The sequence below is a fragment of the Asparagus officinalis genome, chromosome 1 (genome assembly GCF_001876935.1).
Source record: "Asparagus officinalis chromosome 1, Aspof.V1, whole genome shotgun sequence".
In the NCBI taxonomy this organism is placed as follows: Eukaryota; Viridiplantae; Streptophyta; class Magnoliopsida; order Asparagales; family Asparagaceae; genus Asparagus; species Asparagus officinalis.
This window is the reverse complement of record NC_033794.1, coordinates 97966114-97989794: the sequence shown is the minus strand read 5'-3', so window position 1 is coordinate 97989794 and position 23681 is coordinate 97966114.

Sequence of the window (23681 nt, the reverse complement as noted above, 5' to 3'; positions counted from 1 at the left end):
ACCCTTGGTTTAGCTTCTTTTGGGAGGTTAGAGGTCATTGCATGCCTAGCGGACTTAGGCATTGATAAGTCCTCAATGAGAATTGAAGATTCGACAATGGGAGTAGAGACAAAAGTCATAGTCATATCGACTCCTGGTTCAGGTTCATCATCTGCATAAGGAGATAGATGAAGTGCTAATCATTAAACTAGAACTACTACACCAGCCTAGTAGACAAAATCATACCTCGGATGTGGGAGGATCCATCCGTGCCATCCCCGAGACCTGATTTATCAGGGTCAGTGATATTAGCATCGGTGTCATAGTTGACCCTCTCTTCCTCTCCTTAATCTATCCAATCTGATTATGTGGATGCACAACAACAACAAAGTCTTTATCCCAAATGTTTGGGATCGGCTACATGAATCTTATTCTTCCAATCCATTCTGTTGTGGGTCATCTCCTCCGTTAAGTTAGCCATAATCATATCCTTCCTAATTACTTTCAACCAACTCCTTTTGGATCTACCTCAGATCTTCTAGCCCCATTAGTTATAATATTATCACTTTTCATCACTGGTGTACTAAGAGATCTCTGTTGTACATGACCAAAATATCTTAATCTATATTCTCTCATTTTGTCCCTAATAAAAGCAATATCTAATTTACTACAGATGTACTAATTTCTTATCATATCTTTTAATGTATAACCATATTACCATCACAACATTCTTATTTCTACTACACTCATTTTTTACACAAGTTGTTTTTTAATTTCCCAACACTCGGATGTAGGCATAAAAAATTGCCTATAGATTGCAAAGAAGCTCAAAACTGACAAAAACGCTGATATCTCTCCAATCGGAGGGAATTTGGCAAAATGGATTATTGGAAAAAAAATTTTGGTGGGTTTGGTTGACCTCGTCTCATCGAGATAGGAAATATATATATATAATTCATCCAATTCTGACTTACAGTTTGAAAGTTATGACTCGTTTTTCACAGCATGTTCTAGAGTCCACCGGAACTGATCGAATCTCGCCAAAAATACTAGACCAAGCCTATAGGTTCCTAGAACACAACTCGAGATGAGGAAAGGGCAATGAACATCATCATTCGAGTCAAAGAAGTTCATACGATGCCAAAAGGAAGCAAAGGAACATGCGAAGGAACGCGCGAAATGATGAATCAGTGAAACAAAGAAGCACAAAAATCAATGAAACAGCAAAACAAGGCACGAAAACACGTAAAATCGAATGAAATTTTATTTATTTCATTTGTGTAAGTGAGAAGTCTTATAAAAGGCTAGACTCTCTTTGAATCTGTAATTAATAAACAATTATAATGGATTTAGAAATGAAATCGATTTCTGACGCAAATACACTAGCAACCATAGTAGGAGCCAATAGTCTCGCTGTCGAGACTGTCGTGTGGCAATTGAAGATCAAGATCCCAGTTGATTTAGCGGTCGAATACATGTTCAACGAAGTCAAGTTCGAGGAACATTTCTCCTCGTCTTCATCGAAATCCTCCTTTCCCTGCAAGTGCGAAAAGATCTCGTCTTTGAAGGAGGCGTATTCACCGATGATGGCTACAAGTGACTCCACTCACCACAACTCCTCTCCAGTCAATGAGTTGTTCAACTAAAGTACACCAACTCTAACGAAGAGGGCTCGTCAGCGGCGACATCGACGCCAACGCCAAGCTCGTCAAATTGGAAAGGTCTTGGGTCAAGTCGATGGGGTTCATCACTATGTGGACTTGGAGTCCAGGAAGCGTCAAGTAATACAGCCACCTCAACGGCAATTTGCTGTCACTTCCTCCAAACCATCGATGGAAGAATGAGTTCTCATCAAAAATGCTTGTTCAACCTTGAAAGAGCGCATTCAGAAACGCCATGCACATACTGCACGTGCACGTGCCCTTGTACAAAAGGCACAAGACATGAAAAGGAAGGAAATGGCCAAAAAATCACCAAAGTCCTACAAAGTCTGGGTGCTAAAATTGAAGACTGTGCCGAAATTAAGTGAAATAACTGCGTTGACGTCAAATTGTCTCGGCCAAGGTTAAGACACATCAAACTGTCTCGGTCAAGGCCGAGACACATCAAAGTGTCTTGGCCAAAGTAGAAACTCATTGAAGTGTCTCGGCCATGGCCGAGACATCCTGTGGTGTCTCGCCCTAAGGGACACCCCCGCGACTGTTTCCTCGCATCTGTTAACGTCCACTCCTGTCCTAGTCCCTCTCGTACTTCCAATGAAACCCTATGGCAATATTAATCTGTCAAAATTCAAAGTAACGATTGCAGATTGACTCAGTTCTCTGCACAAGGATCAAGGCAATGCTCCAGTAAAAGAACACAAAGCTTCGGTGATCAAAACCCGAGCAATTCCTTAGATTAGGGGTCGTATAAACACTCCCATCAAGGCAAATGCCGCTCAAATGTTTCCCACTGCTTCCAAACAAATCGGGACACCTCAATGTAGTTGTTCGTGCGACATGCACAAAAGAGGCAAGGAGGCCTCCCCTTCTGTGAGAATTCCTATCACTTCTTATCTGGGGGTGCGTGTAGAAGTCCAAGAGCCCGTTGAGATTCCTCACTCATAAGGGGTGGTTCCAAACATGCGACTCCTGAGAATGCTAATAAGGCCTTACACTCCTGGAAGAAGACATATCCGTTAAAAGACAACGTTATACCTAGGAAATCGAACCAACGGTCGATAGGCTGCTCCGGTCATCATGCCGATGAGTTGCACCATCAGGCTGGGGGTGTGAACAAATCTCAGAAGAGGATTGTCCAAAAAACGAGTTCTCATCCATACGAGAGACTTATTAGGATAGTATTATCAAAATGTAGCTAACCCAGGACCATTTCACAAATAGTTGAACCATCAGGCTGAGGGTGCGAACAAATCTCGGAAGAGGATTGTCCAAAAAACGAGTTCTCATCCATATGAGAGACTTATTAGGATAGTATTATCAAAATGTAGCTACCCCAGGACCATTTCACAAAGAGTCTCGGTATTAGAGAAACTTGAAACTGAAGCATCAAAAATCAGATCAAAACGCTTCGACAAGAGAAAATCCACCATCCAGGATGATGAATTCCCTTCGTCAAATTGGAAAGGTCTTGGGTCAAGTCGATGGGGTTCATCACTATGTGGACTTGGAGTCCAGGAAGCGTCAAGTAATACAGCCACCTCAACGGCAATTTGCTGTCACTTCCTCCAAACCATCGATGGAAGAATGAGTTCTCATCAAAAATGCTTGTTCAACCTTGAAAGAGCGCATTCAGAAACGCCATGCACATACTGCACGTGCACGTGCCCTTGTACAAAAGGCACAAGACATGAAAAGGAAGGAAATGGCCAAAAAATCACCAAAGTCCTACAAAGTCTGGGTGCTAAAATTGAAGACTGTGCCGAAATTAAGTGAAATAACTGCGTTGACGTCAAATTGTCTCGGCCAAGGTTAAGACACATCAAACTGTCTCGGTCAAGGCCGAGACACATCAAAGTGTCTTGGCCAAAGTAGAAACTCATTGAAGTGTCTCGGCCATGGCCGAGACATCCTGTGGTGTCTCGCCCTAAGGGACACCCCCGCGACTGTTTCCTCGCATCTGTTAACGTCCACTCCTGTCCTAGTCCCTCTCGTACTTCCAATGAAACCCTATGGCAATATTAATCTGTCAAAATTCAAAGTAACGATTGCAGATTGACTCAGTTCTCTGCACAAGGATCAAGGCAATGCTCCAGTAAAAGAACACAAAGCTTCGGTGATCAAAACCCGAGCAATTCCTTAGATTAGGGGTCGTATAAACACTCCCATCAAGGCAAATGCCGCTCAAATGTTTCCCACTGCTTCCAAACAAATCGGGACACCTCAATGTAGTTGTTCGTGCGACATGCACAAAAGAGGCAAGGAGGCCTCCCCTTCTGTGAGAATTCCTATCACTTCTTATCTGGGGGTGCGTGTAGAAGTCCAAGAGCCCGTTGAGATTCCTCACTCATAAGGGGTGGTTCCAAACATGCGACTCCTGAGAATGCTAATAAGGCCTTACACTCCTGGAAGAAGACATATCCGTTAAAAGACAACGTTATACCTAGGAAATCGAACCAACGGTCGATAGGCTGCTCCGGTCATCATGCCGATGAGTTGCACCATCAGGCTGGGGGTGTGAACAAATCTCAGAAGAGGATTGTCCAAAAAACGAGTTCTCATCCATACGAGAGACTTATTAGGATAGTATTATCAAAATGTAGAGTTCTCATCCATACGAGAGACTTATTAGGATAGTATTATCAAAATGTAGCTAACCCAGGACCATTTCACAAATAGTTGAACCATCAGGCTGAGGGTGCGAACAAATCTCGGAAGAGGATTGTCCAAAAAACGAGTTCTCATCCATATGAGAGACTTATTAGGATAGTATTATCAAAATGTAGCTACCCCAGGACCATTTCACAAAGAGTCTCGGTATTAGAGAAACTTGAAACTGAAGCATCAAAAATCAGATCAAAACGCTTCGACAAGAGAAAATCCACCATCCAGGATGATGAATTCCCTGAAGTCACTATCAACATGGTTGACAAAGGAAAGTCTGTGATTGCTTCAAATGGCTCTAATCCCGTCTTTTCTCTGAGAAGAAAAGTTGATTTAGGAATAGCCCATCGAATGTTTCGACTTCAATTGGGAGCCACTAGAATTCACGAAGGACTATCCTCAGATGATAAGCCTTCAGACACTTGCTCTGCAATCACTTCGGATGACACAATGTCCAGCATAAGGGAAGCTAGGGAGGCATTAACGATCATTCCTGATCAATTAGCTTAGATACTTTAAAAAGCTCTAGCCGAGCAAAAAGAGGAACTCAGAGCTAAGATGAAGGCAGAGATAGAGTTGGCTATAAAATAAATGAGAGAATTGCAGGCTCAACAATATCAATTTGTCAAGTCCAATCAACAAGCTGAAACCAGTCATCGCAATGACACAGTGGTTCAAGCAAATGCCATCAACAGCGATCCAGAGGTGGACGAACATTTCTTCGTAGACACTCCTCCCAAAGATAAAAACACTAGGGGTGGTCCAACTCATTCTCCTCACAATCCTTCAAAGGAAGATGTAGGCGAGGACAAGAAGATGAAAGAGCTGGAGAGTCAGGTCAGTGCCTTAATGTTTGCTCAAGAAATTAAGAAGACCGACATCTCATGGCCATATCCGATAGAGTGGGAGTCGGTCCCGTACATAGTGAAGTTCAATTTGATTTACTTCACGCCATTTGATAAGAAAGGCTTACCAACCCAACACCTGATCTACTTCAAGTATCACTTAAGAGTGATATCTTGGAATGAACCCTTAATGACTCGATCATTTGTGGGCACCCTTCATGGGGCCGCCTTCAATTGGTACTAACGTCTCAAGCCTAGAAGCATCAATAGCTAGGAGACATGGAAAGACTATTTCTCAGCTACTTTTTTGATGATGATACTGAAGTGTCGATCAGAGCTCTTTTAGATAAGAAGCAAAAGGACGGGGAGATGGTTGATAATTTCATCAAACACTTCCTCAACCAGACGATAAACTACCGAGATCCGGTCACAGATGAATTCATACTCCAGACCTGTCATAACAATCTTTCCTTGGACATGTTAAAGGTTATGGGAGTTGTACCTTCAACCAGGTGGAAAGAGTTAAAACTACACGGTGAACTGGTCGAACGCTTTCTCAAAAGAAAGAAGGCTAAGAGAAGCCAATCAATGGTTAAGGCACCTACAACTAATTCTAGATCCTAACATGAGTATTCTTTCAAAGATGATGAAGTTCCAGCCATCTTTGAGCACCTCCTCACTAATAACAAAATCAAGCTGCCACCGATTACAAATCAGGAGGAAGCAAATAAGACCTCGGATCCAAAGTACTGTGTGTATCACAGGATGGTCCATCATCCAACCAAAACTTGTTTTACTCTAAAGAACAACATTCAGACCTTGGTTGATATCGATGTCATAACGACAAAACAAGCCAAATAAGAAAGGCGAAGACTCCAATGAGTATAAGAGTATAAACTGCTTCTCTAATACTCCAAAGAGTATACTAGTATAAACTACTTCTCCATGACCTCCAACTGGTATACAAAGCTAAACTATTCCCTACCTTTGACAAAAAGTTCCTGGAGAATATTACATATAATATTTTTAAGGATAACCCGACTTCCTTCGATGGGTATACGAGGTTAAACTGCTTCCCTTATTTCCAACAACGGAAAGTTCCTGAAGAATATTACTCTTAATATTCTTAAGAATAACCCAATAATGTGACTGAATACAATTGGATTTAGGTTCGCCAAAGAGCTGGGGGTAGAATACCTCAACGCATTCCAATGGGAAGTTCCTGGAGAATACTACACATGGCATTCTTAAGGATAACCCAAAACCAATTGAATATTCAAGGTAAAAACCAATCATCAGAATAATTCATTCTTAATCATGATAAAAATGATTAAGAATCTCCTACAGTAGCTATTTAATAATTTCCAAAATGATTAAAACCCCCCACTATGACTTTCGAAGTACTCTTTCGTTAAGATGAGATTCAACGACTGCATACGGTCAATCTTTCCTCATGAAATTCTCAGAGTGTAACTGTGGAATGCTTAATAATTCATGGTCCTCCACTGCAAAATCCCTCACTAATCAAATTAATTAATGGTGGGCTCACCAAAATTCTTCACGGTTAAATACATTCAAACTCCCATTGTGTCTAAGCCTTTAACACTCCCAATGTTGAATTCCTAACACGACATCCAAAATTTCAACTTGCTGATCCATGGAGATTATCAAACCCCTTCATGTAAGTCCTAGCCATTTAACACCAAAAAAACCCCACTGAGTGAGTTGTACAAGTCAACATTCCCACTATTATCTCCACTCTCACTGTTTCTTGGACAAACCTTCCTACAGTTAGGACCAAAGCCAAAATCCCCTCTTGATTCCTTCCACGAATGAGAGGTCTACTTTCAAATTATCCGATCAAACCTTCATACAGTTAGGGTCGCCTTAAACTCTCACTTGGTCTAACCTTCCTACAGTTAGGGCCGAAATTAGAATTTCCTTTTTATAAATGAAAGGTTTTCATCTATTCCTCTTCAGTCAAACCTTTCTACAATTAGAGTCAAAGTTGGAATTTTATCTCGATAAATTAGAAATTCATCTTCAGATTGGGTAACCAATCCTATAAAAATTAGGGTATCCGGATCTTTTTGATTCTTAGAGTGGAAATCCCACTCTTCGTTTCACCTTCCAGGATTCTCGAAGTGGAGATCCCACTTTGAGTTTTTTAGCAGGAGATAGAATATAAAATTCGTTCTCTCCGGTACTGGGGTTGTTTTCATCCCAAGAGAAGACAAACATGGGATAGAATATAAAATTCTTTCCCTCCGACATTGGGTTCGTCTTTTCCCTAAGAGAAGACAACAGGAGATAGAATATAAAAATTTTCCTCTCCGGCATCGGGTTTGTCTTTGCCCCAAGAGAAGACATCAGGAGATAGAATATAAAATTCTTCCTCTTCGGTACCAGGTTTGTCTTTGCCCTAAGAGAACACAGCAGGAGATAGAATATAAAATTTTTCCTCTCCGGCACTGGGTTTGTCTTTGCCCTAAGAGAAGACAAGCAAGAGATAGAATATAAAATTCTTCCTCTCCAGCACCGCATTCGTCTTTGCCCCCAAGAGAATACACAATCTTTCAACATCCAAAATCTATGCCTCACATGCTTGGGGTACTTTATCTTAATCCCTAAATAGAGATAAGTCTACATCTAACACATACTGCCGGGTGGTCCGCTTCCGCGAAAACGACCAAGTCTACGTATTCAACATCGTAGCAACAAAAATCCATGCCTTTCATGTATTAGGGACTTTATCTTGATCCCTAACAAGAGATAAGTCTGTATCTAATACAAATTGTTGGGTGGTCCGCTTTCGTGAAATCATCTGAGTTTACGTATTCAACATCGTAACGACAAAAATACATGTCTTTCATGCATGGGGGACTTTATCTCGATCCCTAATTAGAGATAATTCTGCATCTGATACATGCTGTCGGGTGGTCTACTCTCGTAAAAACGATCGAGTCTACATATTCAACATCGTAGCGATAAAAATCCATGCCTTTCATACATAGGGGACTTTATCTCGATCCATAATTAGAGATAAGTCTACGCCTAACACGCGTTACCGGTTAGTATTTTCCCATAAAAGGGATAAAAGCCTACGTATTCAAATTATAGCAGATCGTTATTAATAACACCAATATCCATGCCTCACACATATGGGGGACTTTATCTTGATCTCTAATTAGAGATAAGCGTACGCCTAACACGCGTTGTCGGTTAGTCTTTCCCCGCAAAAAGGACAAAAGTCTACGTATTCAATATCGTGGCTAGTTATTATTAATAACACTAAAATCTATGCCTCACATGCATGGGGGACTTTATCTCGATTCCTAATTAGAGATAAGCCTATGCCTAATACATGTTACCGGTTAGTTCTTTTTCCGTGAAAATGACAAAAACTTACGTATTCAATATCATAGTAGATCGTTATTAATAACACTAAAATCCGTGTTTCACACGTATGGGGAACTTTATCTCAATCCCTAATTAGAGATAAGCCTACGCCTAACACGTGTTGCCTATTAGTCTTTCCTGTAAAAAATGACAAAGTCTATGTATTCAATATCATTGCACCAAGTCTAAAAGAGTTTATTCTTTTAGCATAATATTACATGTGGAACGAACTTAGACAATTCACTTGCTAGCCCGATTCAAATGGTAATCGGTAAAGGCACATCAAATCCGTTGACAGCTAAGGGTTTTCCAAAAATCCTATAAGTGTTATGATTATTTGTTCCAAAAAGGAATAAAAATCATGATAATAAAAGAAAGACACTAAACAAAGGACTTTGTTTTCATTAATGAGGTCAAATCAAAATGAAGATACAAAAGAAGCTGTTATCAATCGAGAGGGATTTTGCGAATACAAATTTATTGTTCTAGCCTAGAAAGCTCTTCTGCATAGACGCGCTCGAGTTCAACCTGTAATTCTACTTTGACAAAGTCTTCATTAGCCGTCAGGGTCTTCTCGGCCTCTTCCTCTATCTTGGCTAGCTCCGCTCTTGAAAGCTCTAGTCTCCTAGCCGTCTGAGCTCGAGCCCGTTCCACGCCATCCATTTCCATTTCTAAGATAATTTTAGTTTCCTTGACCATCCTTTGCTCTTGTTTAAGCTGTGCTATTTTTGCACGGCAAGACTCAAGAGAAGAGCGTAAATCCCAGTGGGCTTCTATGTTGTTAGCAAGTCCTGACTCCATTTGTGCTATACAAGTCCGTTGTGCCTAAAACACAAGGTCGGTAGATACTCGTGCATCACGCTATGCTTTCAACCAGGACTCCATTCGAGCAGCCACATACGAGGAGGCACCTGCGGCCTGAACCTCCCTTAGCCTCTGGAACTCCTGCTCCACCACAACCAAGTTTGCAACAATAGAGTCCGCCAACACTGGGTGGACCCCGTCTCTAATTACCTTTAGTTGACGGTCGAGAGGTTGCCTAAACGGGTTTAATGAAAATCCTCTGTGAAGGATTTTGTCAATCATCGAGCCCACGAAGAAGGCAAGTGTGCGGAGGTCCAAGCAAAAGTCGACCCTGCTAGGATCATCATCTGATACCAGGGCCATAATGGAACCGTATAGGGATGATGAAAGCTCTATAGAAAAAGAGGACAAATCAATATTCCAAAGAGCACAATTAATATAGCCAGAATCATGAGACAAGTCATGAGGCAGAACTTACCAACGCTGGCAGAAGCTCCTTCAGTTGATGCCCCACGCTTGGTCCCGCCGGTCTAGCCTCGTGAACAGAAGGAATTGTCACAGACATAACAGTTGTATACGTACCAGCTCCATCTGTTAGTTGCATGGCTCAGACAATAGGGTTAACTCTAGCTTTAGCTGAATCCTCCGTGAGCATCGGGTTCGGAAGGACAGTAGTCTCGGATTGGAGGATATATGGTTGAGTCTCAGCAATGAATTGCTCAAAACCTGAAGTGCCTAAGTCCTTAGGTTGCTCTAAAACCCCTGAGACTATAGTCGTATCAGCCTCAATGGCTGGTCCTATAAATTAAAACTCCCCTATGATTAAATAAAGACCGATAAACAAACAACGGAACGTAAGGATAAAATCCATACCAGCAGATGAACCAGCCTTAACGGTTGGTCCTGTAGTCTCGCGACGAACGGCTTGTTCTGCCAACATGTTCGTCAAACTCACCGATATGCCACCATGGAAAGCTTCCTCCTCAGCTAAGCCCTCCATCGTGACATCTACAGAAAACCTAAATTTTAAGCCAAAGAAGGAAAAGCAAAATTCACGACAAGTTAAGGTCGCGCTCACCTCCGATGGTAGTAGCAGGTTTCGCGGCCTCGGTACTTGGGCTTGCTCCCTTTAATTTCTCTAAAAGAGCATGAAGGGCAAAAACAATTAGGGGAGGTACAGACTCTGGATCGTTCAACTCTCTTAATTGTCACCTGAATGAGGTACTGTAGGTGTTAGATATACATGGGCTTGAAGTTCTTGCAGTGGTTTCGATAATTAGACCAGGTTCAGCACTGGCATCCGCTCCAACTTTAGGGTCGCAAGCCTCCTCGCCTATGGCCTCACGCATCTATTATGTAAAACCTAACCTCTCAGAATGGGTAAAACCGAGAGAAGGAGAATCATATGGAATCTCACCCTCGTCAAGAATCCCTGCGGATCGACAATGAGATATATATATTCAACAAATCACTAGCCCGAAGTACAGAAAATTACAAGGTGAGATGTAACCTTCAATAGGAATATCGCCAAACGGCTCCCCCTCAAAAGTCGATAACTTCGAATGTGGCTTATGCACCACCTTCTTTCACTTTGTAGGTTGAGCCTCCTTAGAAGCGACAAGTCTTTCGTGTCTAAACTTAGTGCGCAATTCAACCCTTGGGAGAACCTAAGCTAAAGATTGGGATCTCGTCTGACGGAGGAGGTGAGGTTCTTCCTCTTCTTCCTCATCAGCGGCCACAGCTGGAAGGTCAACCGTCATTTTGTTAAGATAAGTAAATAAGACTTTCTACCTAGGCTTCTTTGGAGCCTGTCGAGGCATAGGCAAATCGAATGGGCAACTCTGACGAGTGATCGTCGAGCTCATGTACAATCTTGAGGAGAAGAAGGAATCCGGCAGACCTGTCCCGAGTTCTTCTTTATCGACACCAACTCCCGCGCCTTCGCCCCTAGCTGCATCTTCTTTAGGGCTTTCAGCTTCATCAGTGAGAAGTACCTCCTCTTCCTCCTCAACAACCTGTTTGCCCTTACCGGAAGATCCGGCAGGCTCCTTCCCTCGTCTCCTCGAAAGCGCAACCTCATGAACGATTCTAGTTGCGACACGAGCTTCTTCTTCAGTCTCTAGCTCTAAAATCTACTTCAGCTTGGCAGGCACGTTGCCAGTAATGAGCCACTTATAGTAGAGGAATGTAAGCTCTAATGTGCGTTCTGCGGCAGGAAGATTGAATATGGTGCCTGTGCAACCCGCCACGCTCCAAAGCCACACTCGGGTACTATCTATAAGACTACCCTGAGTCTTCAACTCTCGGTTTGGGTTCCCAACGTACAGTTGGTCATAACCAAAATGACGAGCGAACCGACATGGTAAATATGGCTCTATGTGGCAGTGATTCTTCACTCTGAAGATAAGATTGTAAATTGGAAGCGCGGCTGTTCCTTAAATGTGGAAGTGCGACCCGTCCCTGGCCTCTCCTCATCAATCAACAAATCATCGTATTGGACGGAGAATCATAGGAAGAATTTAAAGAACTACCAGCACTTATAAATCTGGAGTTGTCGCCTCACCTCAAGGAACAACCGTGCTTCTAATTTATAATCTTCTAACAGCTGCACCAGAGGAATAGAGGAATCCGCGACACTTGGCACCGACATCAAGTCAGGGAGGTGAATAACTATCCATTCCATCAGATAGGTATAAGAAAGTTCAACCTTGGTGGTTGGGATCTCGGCTGTTGGCATGCTTCCCACCTGTGTGAATCTAGTGACAAATTGCCGAAGCCCGCAATGTATGTCGGCAACCATCACCGAAAGTAAGGAGAGATCTTTCCCGTAAGCAAGCAGAATGGCTGGAAGGAGGACCTCTATCAGTAAAGGATTAGAAAATTGGTACGGCACGACACACTTCTTCAGCCAAATAGTGAGATATCCTTCCAGAAGAGTCATGGGCTAAATCCGCTTCTGTGCATGCTACAGAAAAGTCTGAAACTTAGTCCTCATCGAAAACTTGCCCTTAGCAGCAAGAGTGGTATATGATTGGGCACTAATCTTCTCAATCAGTTCATTAATTGCTAAGGGAGTCAGAGGTTCTAATTCACAAACCGCTTCACCGGAGCCATCCTCCAAATGCTTGAACAAATAATCGACGAATTGCTTCAAGCTTAGCTGTGGGAACTTCTTCCTTGCCATGATATCGATGCCCACTAAAGCCGTCTGATAATGACACATGAGATCCAACAACGTGTCGTAGCAGAAAGGGGAAGCCATCTTCATTTGACTCAATTGACGACAGGAGGGAAAATATTCTTGATAAGGGATGCTGCCCATCGGCAGACCCAAAACCTTCTGCATCTCAAGTAGGGCTAGCCCCAACTCTCCATGCTTGGTCAAGAAGGTATTAGCGTCCGGGTTATAAAGTTCCAGCAGCGCAAGGAAATGATGTACACTGACTAGCAATCCATACATACTGGTGTGAATGGGCGTATACAATCCACTAGTATTCAACTCCACACTCTATTGGCCAAGAACATAGCTCGTCATAGGATCCCACCATCTGTTGTATGAGGAATGGACCCAGCCAAAACATCTGTGGCCCTTCGCAGGCAGCTTCCTTCCTAACCTCACGAGATGACTCCTCACTGTGTTGGCAATGATTGATAGCTCATTTGGCAACATGGTATTTTGGCCCAGCACGCCTGGATGGAGTCCACGGACGTATGTTCTATCACTGGAGATTGGAGTCATTTGATGGGTAATGTGCCCACAGTGAACTCGCTCATGCTCTTCTATGAGATGCCAAGACATCTCCCGCTTCACAGCCTGTGTCTTTAAGCGTGCTAGTGAATAATGGCGAGGGATCGGGGGAAGATATAACAGACTCTCACCATCTTCATTTAACCACTTCTCATCCGTGAGAGTAAAAATGGCTAGATCTTTGACAGAATCACCGAACAGATAATCAGGCTTCCTCAAAGCCTGAGTGGATCTTGGGTCTTTAGTGAGCAAGGCATCGGTGATCAGTCATCATAGCGTATGACAATCCCCCTCTCGCCCAAGCTAAGGAATTTCCTCAAGCCCATTCGGGTTGAATTGAGGAGTAGCAGAGATGAGTAGCGCATTGTCAGTAGAGGCGTAAGCCTCGCCGCTACCACCGCTTGCCGCACGAGACGAGAACGCCTCCGAGGGGAATTCAACTGAAGCAAACAAACGCTTATTTATTAAACGCAATTAAAAAGATTTTCCAAGGTAATACGAACCGTTGAACTCATCTCACGAATACGTGAGATAGAGTCCCTACCTTATAAATTAGCGAGACAATTTTAACTATTTTGCACGTGAGGGACAACATACATTGTCGTGCAACTAACCCGATAATATATCCCGCCATACGGAGTGCGATACAGTGTGAAATCGCCCATTCTGCCTTGAGACGTGTTTTAACCAAGTAAAACACATCTTTTAAATATTAATCCCCATGAAGGAGGATATCGTCTCTTCCTGAATGTCTCACAAAGGAGAGCAAATGAGGGTGCAACATTCATAATATTAGTTTTGAGTTTACAAAAGCGGTAAAAGCTTACCCCTAAATGATGAAGCTATGGGGACCGCTCTCTCAAATAGCTGAGAAGCTGATCGACTCCTTTGAGCATGAGACCTCTTTAGAGACATCACCGATCTGCAAATCAAGTGTCAAATTAGGAAAAGTTAAAATGTGATGTATCGAACCAACTCATAAACTCGTAATTAAAAAGGGAAATTACGAATTTAGCCAAAATCCTATAAAAATTGTGATTTTCTGGTTAAAACCTAATTAAACCTATGGGATATGTACAACCAAGCTAAAAGCCCTAGTTCATACCTGAGAACAAAACCAAGCTAAAAGCCCCGGTTCAATAATTTCTCCGAAATAAGGCTTTTAGGATAATTCTCAGTTCCAAATTACCCCCGGGAGTTCAACTGTAATTCATATACAAAGTCTCGATGAAAATGGCCAGTTCAACGTTAATTCAATGATGTGAGCTAATTCATAAATCAACACACTAGTTTTTAGTTCAAAATTTTGACAACGGTCAGACGATAAATGCAACACCGGAAGAATTTCAGACTATTCGACAAAAATAATAAATAGGATGAAAGCTAAAAAAAGTTAAAGAATTAAAATCTAAGTCTATCTTATCCAAAGTATTTCAGACTCCTCTATAAAAGAATGATGATGAAATACTTTGGAGGGGGTGTTTTTAGGCATAAAAAATTTCCTATAGATTGCAAAGAAGCTCAAAACTAACGAAAATGCTGATATCTTCTCAAACCAGAGATAATTTGGTGAAACAGATGATGGCAAACCGAGCTTTAGTGGGTATGGTTGTCCCCATCTTGTCGAGATAGGTGATTTTCATATATAATTCCTATAATTTTGACTTACCGTTTGAAAGTTATGACCCGTTCTTCGAAGCATGTTCAGAAGTCCGCCGGAGCTGATCGAACCTCGCCTGAACTATTGGAACAAACCTATAGGTTCCCAAACACAGCTCAAGATGAGGAGAGGGTGATGAACATCATCATCCGAGTCAAAAAAGTTCATCCGATGCCAAAATGAAGCAAAGGAACATGCGAAGGAACGCGCGAAATGACGAAATCGGCGAAACAAAGAAGCACGAAAAGAAACGAAATAGCAAAACAAGGCATGCGCCAATGTGTCTTACCTATGAGACACCTCAATGTGTCTCACAGTCGAGACACCTCAATGTGTCTTGCAGGTGAGACACAATGATGTGTTTCACACACTCATCAGTGCCTCGCCCGATCAGCCTCCCGACGACGCATTTTTCAATAGATTTATCGTGATTCGTTCGTTCTAGTGGCCTCCTAACTGACTTGGGGTTATCCTTAAATGTGTTAAAGCCATTATTAACTAAAGATAAGGATAAATCATGAATTCTTATCTGCGAACATGGCCTTCAAGCCCTATAAATACCCCTCTTCGTGCATTCGTGAAGGGTACTGACGATTGACTGATGAACGTGCGAGAGAACCCACATTTTCCAGAGTAGAGCCATGATTTACAGAGGGAGAGAGGTGAGGTCTTGGCAATTTTCTAAACATAAAGGGAGAATTTTGATATATCCATAGCCTTCCACCCGTTTCCTTGAGATCAGACCTTGTTTTGCTCTTGAGAAGAATGGTAATCTCACTTTGTTGAGGTTATTCACTTCTGTTCTAAGTTTCGTCAATTGAAACAAAGAATACCGAGCCTTCTTTCAAATCAACCCAAATCTGTTATTCGGCGGTCCACGGATCAAAGCGTACCCGGCACAGGAAAATATCCCACGCAAGCAGGGACCGATAAACGATCATGCCTGTGTTTCTAGGAAATTTTGTTTATTTCATTTGTGCAAGCGAGAAGTCTTATAAAAAGGCTAGACTCTTTTTGAATCTGTAATTGATAAACAATGTAATGGATTTAGCAATAAAATCGATTTCCAACGCAAATATCGGACTCATAAAGCATTTGTGATCTTATAACCGTATTATAAAATTTTTGCTTTAGTTTCATTGGTATTTTATGATCATATGAGACTCTCGAGGCACTCCTCCATCTCAACCATCTTGATTTGATTTGATGTATAATATCATCCTCTATATCACCATCATGCCTAATAGTTGATCCTAAATAGCAAATTTTTTTATTTTTAGGTATTTCTTGACCATCAATATACACTACAGGCTCTTTTCTTTTCTTAGTTTCTCTAAAATTGCACTCCATATATTCTGTTTTTTACTAATTCCAAAGCCTTTAGATTTAAGAGCTTATCTCCATATTTCTACTTTAGAAATTATACATCTTCTAGTTTCGTCAACTAACACTATATCATCTGTAAATAACATATACTATAAAATTTCCTCCTGAATGTGCACAGTAAGTTGGTCTATAACTAATGTAAAAAAGATAAGAAATTAAGACTGACCCTTGGTGTAAACATATGGTAACAAGAGATGACTTAGTCTCTCCTTTATTAGTTTGTATCCTAGTTGTTAGTCTATCATACATATATTTAATCATATTAATATATAAACTAGATACATATTTCTTTTCTAAAACTCATCACATTACCTCTCTAGGCACTCTATCATAAGGTTTTTCTAGAGGAATGAAAACCATATGTAGATCCTTTCTCATCTCTCTATATCTCTCCATCAATCGTCTCAAAATATGTATAGATTCTATAGTTGACCTCCCGGGCATAAAATCAAATTGATTTTTAGATATACTTAGCTCTTTTCTTCATCTTTGCTAAATTACTCTCTCCTAAAGTATTATAGTATTACTCATGAGTTTTATGCCACGATAATTTGAACAACTTTGTATATCTCCTTATTCTTATATATCGGTATCGAAGTACTAATCATCGACTCATCAGGCATTACTTTTATCTTGATAATCTTATTTAATAATCTAGTTAACCATCTTAAGCCTATATCTCTAAGACATCTCCAAGCTTTAATTAGGATACTGTCAGGTCTTACGGCCCTTTTACTTTATATTTTCTTTAGAGCATCTTTAACTTCGTTAATCCTAATTTTTTGATAATACCTATAGTTCCTATCATTCGTTATATGACCAAATTCTCTATTTTACTCACTTCTTTGGATATTATCAAACAATTGATGAAAGTAACTCCTTCACATCTCTTTTATTTTCCCGTTGGTCACTAGAACTCTTTGATCTTTACTTTTAAGACACCTAATATTATCCAAATACCTACTCTTCCTTTCTCTAATCTTAGCAAGCTTATATATATCTTTCTCTTTCTCCTTAGATTCTAACTTCTTATAGAAATTTTCATAAGCCTTGTATTTATTCTCACTAGCCGTTCTTTGTGCTTCCATTCTTGCCTTATTTTCTCTAAGTTTTCCTACGTCTACACTTTTGCCACTCTTTATATTGAGTTTTCTTTTCTCCAATAGCCTTTTACACACTCTCATTCTACCACTAACTCTCCATATCGTCTAATCTACGCCCTTTAGATTCTCCTAGTATATCTTTAATCACCTTCCTAATACAAGAAACCATGTTATTCTACAAAATATTAGTCTCATTATTTATATTCTATACATCTTATTTCATTATTTTATCCTTAAAATACATTAAATTCTTCTTTTAGAGTCCACCATTTAGTTCTTCTCTTATTCATGTTAGTTTTTCTACTCTATTTCTTAATAGATATGTCTAATACCATCAACTAATGTTGTGTAGTTAAAAAACTCTCTTTCGATATAATTTTATAATATTTATATGTTAACATTTCCGCCCTTCTAGTAAGAAAACTTCTATTTAATTGCTATTAAATCCATTTTAAAGATTATTAAGTGTTCATCCCTTTTTCTTAAAAGTGTATTTGCTATTTTCAAATTATATTATGTTGCAAACTTTAAAATCAATTCTCACATATCGTTCTTATTTCTATACCCGAAACCTCCATGTGTCCTCTTACATCGGTTATAATTCTTACCAACATGGCTATTAAGATCCCCACCTATAAATAATTTCTCTCCTAATAGAATTTTTTGTACCAAATCATCTAAGTTATCCCATAATTCCCTTTTAGTACTCCCAGGTAAGCCTATTTGTGGTGCGTAAAAACTAATAATATTAATACCCTCTACCCCTAATACAACTTTTATTAGCATTATTCTATCACCAACTATTTTGCATCTACAACACTTTCATTTAATATGCTATCTATAAGAATTCTCACTCCATTCATATTCTTCTCTTTTCCTATGTATCAAAGAATTCTCAAGTTTGCTAGGTTTTTCACCTATCTATTTAGTTTCTTATAAATAAATTATACTTATCTTTCTTCTAAGCATGACATCTGCTAGTTCCATCACCTTCCTGGTAAGTGTACCTATATTCTAAGTAGCTAACATGATTCTATTCTCATGTAAAAGTCTCCTACTATTTTCTCTTTTATACCATTCTAGTCTATGTCTAATACTATTTAACAACCTATTAGAGGATTGTAGACTCTTAGAACACCCTTACGTACTTATTATTACATTAGGGTGACATCGATGTAACGTGTCATTTTCGTTGGACGCCCTAGCAAACCGTAATTACTTACTTATCATTACAACAGGGTGACATCGATACAATGTGTCGCGTTGGGAATGTCCTAATGGGTATTTTATAGAATTCATTTTTATGTGGATTGGACTATGTTTTATGCTGGCTGTTTCTACCTAACACAACCCTCCTCCTTTATTCTAGCTTGGGATAGGTAGTGTTGGCAATAAAAAATGTACAACACTGGTTGAGTTGATTGTGCGGTAAAAGAGGAAACTTACCTAAAATGGTTGCCTGCTTGGCTAGTGGTCCATGTGTTGGGGCCTCAGGAGATTTCTCCTTCACTGGCGATTCCAGCATTTGCAATTGAGGTGATCGTTCGATGAGCATGTCCGAATCATCATCTTTTTCTTCTCTTTACCCTGTCTTGTAAGATATTCATGGAGTGCATGCCTTCTACTTTTGGATCACTTCCTAGAAGCTTTCTTGTACTTTTGATGATCTACTTCACACCAGTCTTGTTGATCTTGAACTACAATATGATGACGTTTACTGCATTATACCATTTACAAAACCCTACAGTCATATAACAATTAGGGGATTTGTATAGCAAGATAAACTTAGCATCAATGCATCTGGCAACAAAGTGATACCAAAAGTGGGCTCCATATACCATACTCCTCGAGTGCAGCAAACTAGCGTTAGGATTAACAACATAAAGTTTCTCACACCCGAGGAGATAGGGCTCAATGTAGTATTCAGTCCCGTTCAATTAAGCGATGAGATGCCCAGACATAATATTTACTAACTAGTTGAAACAGTCACTGGCTAGGTAAGTAAACCCTTTGGCTCCAAGACTATCCTCGAACTCATTGCTAAATGACATTCTGGTGATGTTAGGAAAATAACAGTAAAGGCGATATTCATCTTTATTCTGAATAATCCAATGAATCTCTATAGCATAACTCTCCATTTTGAGGACTCATATCTTTGCAATAATAAGACCCACTTCTCACACGTAGTGTCGGTCGACATAAGGGAGAAATAGTAGAGCATATAGTATATCATTAAATAAGTATACATGAATTCCACCCCCCAATTGGACACCTCCTCCTTTGGACAGCCCCCCTTCTGATTCAGATATTTCATTCTCAGCTTTCTTAATCTGTGACGAATACAGCTGACCATGGCCAAGAGTAAGGCTAGATTGTACCCATGAGCAAGCAAGACTACTGGGGACAGAACCTTAAGATAATTACAGTCTTTTTGCTGAGATTGCACCACACATTCTTTTAACTAGATTAAAGCAAAGCCTGTAAGCAAAGCTTTAGCATGGGTGGGCTCTTCAGTCGAGTGATGAAAGCTCTCAAATGTGTTCTTTGCTTTGAACCTACACTCATCTGAACCAGTAATGTAGACCATAGGATTATGCTTCAAAATCCGAGTCTCCGCTTCAAACAAGATCTCGGCGGGATAGGCCCCGTCTTCCCCTTCTTGCTCACATTTCTACACAGCCTAAGGCACATCAACATGAGGACCATGGCCAGAGTGCACACCATCTAATGATAGATATGAAAATGGTAGACCAACTATCGAAATGTCTTGATAACATGAGCATGCTGCACCATACTCCTTAATTCGACACTAATGGGGAAAAATTCTTGGTATAGTCGCTCCCCCATTGGCAACCAAGACACTTTGTACATTTCATGCATGACTATTCCAATTTTCACTGCTAAAGGGAAGAAGGTGTTGAGGTCAGTATTATATAGCTCAAGAATATTGTATAATATCAATGTGCAAATATCAACTCCATATAGAAAAGCTCGCATGATGGAGTAAAGACCCAACTCCATCAAAATCTCTTCAAAGTGGTGAAGGCAAATTCTATCCCCTTCACCTACCACTTTGACTCTATGGCCTTACCCAGCTTGTGAATTTGGTATCTTCCTTTTAGTATTGTCCGTTAATATTGGCAAGCTAGTTTGCAGAACACGTTAGTCATTCTCCTTGACAAAACTAGGGGGAAGACAAAGAAAACTACGATCGTAGCAACCTTCTTTGAAGAAGCCTCCCTCCTGCTTCAAATGACCAACCATCACACTATCCTTCTTATAGGTGATAGAGAATGACATTGAACGAGGAATATCTATGTGTTGTAAATACATAAACGACACATGTTGTTCCATCGCAGGTAGATAGAATCGATAATCCCCTTAGGTGTAGTACCATTGTTCCTTCTCCGTGTTGAAAATAGGGTTGAACTAACTATCACAAATCAAAAAAATGGCTTCCCAGACCGCTTCCCCTCATGGATAGAGATCTTAGTATTAGTGATAAGTTCTCTTAAGGCCGTGACTTTCCCATGACTAATGGCATCTATCCACTCGTAACTGCTTTCCTCATAGAATATAGGAACATGACCATTAAAGATGTGCATCATCAATGGAACCTGACTTTCACTATGACTAAAGTGGCTGCATCTACTAATAGGCATATCTGGTAGAGGAACTACTTAGAAAAAAGAAGCAAGTCAGAAGATTCAACTTGAAATTTAACCAAGTGTTGAGTTCTGCCTAGGGGCGAAGCTCACTACGGTCATACTTGAGCAAAGCTCACTCCTAAGAGAAGTGCGCTCATCACAAAGCTAACAAAATTGGCTAAGTGTTATAAGCCTTGGCAAAGTTCGCCCCAACAGTAGTGAAACTCGCTTGAGTGAAGCTTGCCCAAAAGCCAAATAGGCTAAATCAAGGAACTTCACCCAAAAAATGAAGTTCAGCCAAAGTCAAACAGGCCAATTTATTAAACTTCACCCAAAGAATGAAGCTCGCCCAAAAGTGAACCATGCTAATTTAGTGAATTTCACCCAAAAAACAATGTTCATTTGCAAGTCAAAATGGCTATCGAACCTCACCTAATGAGTGAAGTTTGACAAGCACTATTGATGGTCACTATCAAAGCTTTACAATTGCCAGTGAAGCTAAGCTTGATGACTGAAGCCAGTTGATTAAGCCTCACCATTGATGAAAAAGCTAGCTCGAGCTTTTTTAAGCACTATTTGAGTATAAAAAGTTCCATTCCGATGATCAATAGCCTTGCCTTTGATGGCGAGGCTTAAAAAGATAAGCTTTTACGACTTATCCAATGTCATCTCCAACTGTGATGCTATAGCAGCAGGGTTCGATCGAAGAGAGTTGTCGATTATTTGCTTGCCCTTAATGAGTTGACAACGATGAGTCATTGAAAAGATTTTGAGATATTTGAAGATTTTGAGGGCTTAGGGTTCTTCAAGGCAAAGTGAAGAAGGAAAAGATGAGTAGTCTATTTATAGGCTTTCAGCAAACTTCGTCCAAAAATTCCACCTCGAACTTTGCCCAAGAACGATCCTCACCTCAAATCAAGGCAAAAATATTTAGGGAAACTTGAAATATAAAATCATCTAAGTGAATCTAACCAATTGCTCGGCGAACTTCGCCATACTGTCAAGCTAACTCCGTGTGACGCCCCAGGGTTCACACAAGACTGCAGTCCCAGATGAAGCCCGGATTATCAAACCTGCCAAGCACCAACCACCATGCTATGACATGTTTCACCATCACAATCACTATCTCTCTAGTGAAAACAATAAATAGGTGAAGGTACAGACAAGCAAAAATAGCAAGAGGCAACACTGGATATACACAGAAGAAGCATAAGAAATATCAATAATGAGCCCAACTGAAATAAAATAGAAATATCTCTGAGTATAAATTGGATCTCAAATACAATGAGTCAAATAAACAAAGTCTCACAAAAGCTCTCAACTCTAAACTAAAATACAAATCTAGAGTCTGAAAATAATCAACTACATGTGGAGTTCTGCAATAACTACAAAGTATAATAAGTATCTAATTGGACAACTAAGAAGTCCCATTAACCTGTGACTCTCCATGCGCCAGACTCGCTACCTGAAAGAGGGGAAACAACGAGCATCAAAGCGCTAGCGAGATCATCACTACCTCTTCCTAGGGGAAGGGGTAGGAATATATAAGAAAATAGAGCCAGTACTTACATATATCAAATCATTCATATAGCTCTCTATGAAAAATAAATAGTCAAGGAAATATACTCAAATCTCCAACATAAAGAATAAATACATCATCTCGAATTACATCCGAGTAGCCTACTCTAATATAAGAGGATGTCAACCAAACCAAAAAGAATATAACTGTCGTCCATAACGGGTGTGCCAAAATCTCAAAATAACGAGTGTGCCAAAATCTCAAAGGAAATATCCTACTCGCGGGTAGTCTATCATGGAAGTAAAACTTATAACTGATTAAATATCTATGTGTGCATCATCTTGTGCTATAGCGATACATCATCATCTTGTGCTATAGCGATACACTTGTAATGCTCTTACTCAATCACTCTGCGGTAATAGGATTTATTATCTCCATATTCCGGATATATGTAATAACAATACTATTGTAATACTCTTATTTAATCGTTTTGCGGTAATAGGTTTTATCTTCCTATTTTCGGATACGTGAAAGATCAAATACTAGTCATGTGTATTTATAAATTTTAACTTATGACAAAAGTGTGTTAATTTAACACAAACCAAGTCTAAGTGCACATATCTCGATGTGCGAGTCCACATCTGAAGTTCACCATTATCCCAGGTGTTTAATAAGTTTTAACATTTTAGTTAATCATCACAAGGTCGAGAGAAACGCTCGACAAACCGAAATCAAACCAAAATCATACATAGGCCAACATCAGACTGGCGGTCGACCATGGCTATCGATCTGTGATTCAAACATGGTAAAAACTTCATGAATCTTACATACAAACATGTTACAGCAGATAGAAATATATGGAAACAAAATCAACATATATAACCATGATTTTATGCATTATATTTATATTCAAAACCCTAAAACATGCATAAAAGCTCAAAACGATGAATCAAACTTCTTTCTTTAGATTAACCACATTTTAAAATCATCTTCAGATATTAAATACATCTGTAAAATTCATTCTCAACCTTTTAAGCATGCAAATACCTAATCTTTATACATATAATACAAACGAGTTGTGTTTTATTCATAATCTAGTCATTTAGGCTCTACAAAACATGTTTAAATCTCTTTAAAAACGTTTTGAAAACTGAGAGGAGGATTAGCAGAGATGATACTCGCCTGAGATTGTCGAAAAACGTTTTAGAAGTAAGGTTGAAAGAGATCTCTACTCCAAAAGCCAAAAACCAAGAAAAATCCCGCTCGAAA